Source organism: Austrofundulus limnaeus, unplaced genomic scaffold (assembly GCF_001266775.1).
Source record: "Austrofundulus limnaeus strain Quisiro unplaced genomic scaffold, Austrofundulus_limnaeus-1.0 Scaffold89, whole genome shotgun sequence".
Lineage (NCBI taxonomy): Eukaryota > Metazoa > Chordata > Actinopteri > Cyprinodontiformes > Rivulidae > Austrofundulus > Austrofundulus limnaeus.
The window spans coordinates 210,613-214,601 of NW_013952491.1; the positions used below are offsets into that span (position 1 = coordinate 210,613).

The 3,989-nt window shown below is 38.8% G+C and overlaps 1 long non-coding RNA gene across 2 annotated transcripts in view; it reads right to left on the minus strand.

Annotated features, from left to right (window-relative positions):
• LOC106520190 (uncharacterized) overlaps window positions 1-3,989 on the minus strand; it is a 23,478-nt gene that overhangs the window by 14,477 nt on the left and 5,012 nt on the right. For both annotated transcript variants that reach the window (XR_001310521.1, XR_001310520.1), the window contains exon 3: window positions 932-991. This is a non-coding gene — a long non-coding RNA (uncharacterized LOC106520190). The remainder of the gene's footprint in view (window positions 1-931; window positions 992-3,989) is intronic.

Below are 3,989 nucleotides of genomic sequence, written 5' to 3' on the forward strand. Positions count from 1 at the left end.
GGTAAAGTTCTTCTCGCTTTTAATTTAATTGGTGCATTTTAAGTGTATTTATTTATATATTGGTCCTTTTATACATTTATGGTTTTATTTCTAATTATGTCAGAATCGGTCCTCCACTGAATCAAGCGATTAATTAATAATCTGCATTATAACSATCAATAATCAGTGGTTTTATACAGGTTTGGGATGAAACTAAAGTATATTCTGCCTTTTGTTTGTCTGTAAATATCCTGTTCTGTTGTCTCGTCTTCATAATGTTTTTATTATAAAAACAAAAACGCATTTCTCATTTCAGTTTTTTTTTCTGCAGCAAACAGAAATAAAAACACGGCGAGTTGACGGCGGCGTCAGAACCAGGAGAGCGTTTTAATTTAAAAAGCCTTCAGGTGGCGTTCACAAAGAAGTTTTCATTATTTATCTGTCAGATGTGCTTTATTTATTGATGGAGTTTCATTTTACCTGATAACACAAGCCTCAGAGAGAGGCCGCGATGCGTTCAGGTGACGTCAGGATCTTTAGGTTTGGATTTAAACTTAACAAGCTCTGTTTTATTCAGCTTTAATGAGAGTCAGATGAGCTGAAAGCCTCGTTGTTCTGGGTCAGGTTCTGTTCGTGTTCCCTTTGATACGAGGAGGATAAAACACTGAGAGGCAGAAAATCATCAGAAAAACTCCGAAACATTAAGATTCAGAAACATTTCCTGTTTAATAATCGTCTGTTTGACGTGCAGCTTCAGGTGAATCCTGTTAATTAAAAGCTGCTGACGCGTCAGACCTGACTCCATCTGCACGTTCAAACCCTTCTAATCCAGACTTTCAACTAATTTATTCACCGTTAAATGGATTCAGAACCGAGCGCCGAAGTCACAACTCGCTGATTTTATTTCAATTTCACTGCGTCAAACGAAGAGAAGGCTTCCTGAAGGACTCACCTGATGAGGCTCACCTGTGTGTGATGGGCTTCGGTTCAGTCCGGCTCATCTGTGAGACGGCTGAAAAATAAAAATAAAACCTTTTAGTTTTGGTTTCATTTTCAGCTACTACCACGCCGAATCTCAGTTCCTGTAAAACTGAGTTCTGATCATTTTAAGTTAGTTAAATTTGACCTTATATTTAATTCTTCAAACATAAAACTCAGTTTAACTACAGAAAATGCATTTCATGCAAAAAATGCTAGTGTGAATGTTTCATGCTGAAACTGAGCTCAAAATATTTAACAGTTTGAAAAACTGAAAGAAGCAAAAAAGGCCTAACTTTGCAGAAAAACAGTAAAAAGGAGAATAAATCCAGTTGAAAACAACAGAAAACAGCTAAAAGCTAAACGCTAAAATAGCTGAAAACAACTGTAAGAAGCATAAGTAGCACAAATTAGAAGAAAAACATATGAGAATAGCAAGAAGAAGCAGACCTTCAGCTAAAATAGCAAACAAAGCTAAAATTATTATACAATAGGCTAAAATAGCAGCCACAAGTTGAAATTAGCACCTACATAGCAAAAGTGCTGTAAAAAATATAGCAGAAAAAAGCATAAAAGTAAAAAAGTGACAATTTGTAGTAAATTAGCAAAAACAGCCAAAATTTTCAGTAAAACAGCTAAAAAGTATAGCTGTCAATTCTGTAATTATTATAAGGAAGCATAAGGACGACAAGTTTACTGAAACTTAGCAGAACAAAGTTGTAATTGCAATATAAAAATGTGTATTCAGCCTAAGAAAAGCCAAGTTTAGCTTATAACAGCTGAACATTAGCTAAAGCTGCAGCAAATAGCTGAATATAGCAGAAAATGACTATTAAAAACATAAACAGCACAAAGTAGCAGAAGAAAGGACAAAAAATAGAAAAAGCAGAAGAGTAGCAGAAAGAAGCAGATATAAAATAGGCTGAAGGTTGGAATCAGCACCCAGACAGAGAAAGGGTTGTAAAAATTGTAAAACTAGCAGAACAAATGTAAGTACAAAAAAGTGATCATTTGTAGTAAAATAACAATTTTTTTCAGTAAAACAGTTAAACACAGTTGCTGAACTTAGCAGAATTAAGTTGCAATAGCTGCAAAAAATGTGTATTTAGCCTTGAAAAGCTAAYCTTAGCTAATAGCAGCTAACATYAGCTAAAATTTCAGCAAATAGCTGAATATAGCAGAAAGCATCTGTAAGAAGCATGAATAGTACAAAGCAGCATAAAAAGGTAGAATAGCAGAAAGAAGCAGAATTTTAGCTGAAATAGCAGAGAAAAGCTAAAATTAGCAAAATGCAGCTAAAATTAGCACAAGAAAGTGAAAAAGAGCAGAACCAGAACAAACTGTGTGAGGTGCTGAAAAGATTTAGAAACATTTTAAAAGATTTTAAGGATGTTGAAAACAGCTTCATTCATTTTCTATGGCAAAAAAAAGAGGCAAAAAACAGTGAAATAGCTGAAAAAGTATAAAAGCTGAAATACCAGAAGTACCCTTCACATAAATGAGCTGAATGTTATGAATTGTTGAAATTGCACAAAAATTGGGGAACGATGCTGAAAAACATACGTAAGAAAAAGCGATCTCATGCTGTGAAGAGTCACATTATTAAAACTCATTTGAGATATTTTGCTAACAATAAAAACTTCCATCAGAGCTACAAAACGTTTCGCTCCAGGTCAGGACAGCTGAATGAATCTGGCTGATTCTGCGTCCGCCACACATGGAGGACTTCCTGTGAGGACAGGAACCTGCAGGGATGTCTTCACCTCGCCGTGTCCTAGACTTGAGTCCCCCCCACCACCACCCGGGGAACCCAACCAGAACCAAGCCTTTAAACAACCGGATCCGGACTTGATGAACCAGAATCGACCTGTGAAATCGTCTGATTGCTGCTGCGGCGCTCAGAGTCCCGACGGTCAGCGAAGTACTCTCACACGCATTAAAAGGGACACGCTCGGTTCGTCGCCGCTTTCAYGTGGCTGACGCCTGGTGCATCGTGGGAAATGTAGGCTCTCTGCAGGGAGACCGACAGATACGGGTCTTTGTGAAACTGGTTCAGGGTCAGAGCAGACCTCTGGGTCAGACGACTTTATGAGGAACCCGGGTTCTGTGAAGGGTTCTGGAACAAACTGCAGTAACACATTCTCACTCCCAACTCGTCACATATTGATGCTTTTCCAAGGTTTCCTCTGCGTCTTATTTTGATGCGTYGGGKAACCACTTCGTGTCAGTTATTGACACACCARRCATTYCTGGGGTCTCTCGGCGTCCGGTTTTGATGCATCGGGACACAAAATACAGGTTCTTTGAGTTGGGGTTTGTGGTTAATATTAGGTATCAGGGTCAGGGACAGGATGTCTACAGTGAATAAAGGTAATTTTAGGGTTTGGGACGGTTAGTTTTTGTGCATTTTCTACACCTGTCACCTATTCCTCTGAACCCGCCCCATTTTACCTCCTCTTTATGTGTTATCTGACCTAAGCCCCCCACCAGGCTGTCTTGCTTTCTCGCGGGTTCTTTAACTCAATTTTCCTTTTGTGTATTTCAAGCTGTTKTTAAAGGTAGCACAACTGTGTTTGCTGCATGACCGGTTTCACCTGTTCCCATGTTTGTCTTGTATGTCTTCTTGAATGTGTGTTTCTTAACTGCCCCCTCCCCACTTCCCTGAATGTACAGCACCTTGTGAATTTATTTCTGTGAAAGGTGATATATAAACTTTACTTTACTTTACTTTACTTTACTTTACTTTACTTTACAGGGTACCTGATGCGTTAAAACCGGACGCAGAGGGAACCTGACCAAGTGTCAATATGTGACGAGTTGAGAGTGAGAATGGGTTGGCTGCAGAGGTCTGAGGAGGTCTGAGGAGGACTAAGGGGGTCATGTGGACCCTCAGAACTCCCGGGGTTTATTCAGAGAAAAAGGTGGAACACAAGAAGAACAAAAAAAACAGATGCAGTCTTTTTAGAAAAGATCTGGTGTTGTTGATGATTTGATGCAGATCAGACACTCTGTGTGTGTGTGTGTGTGTGTGT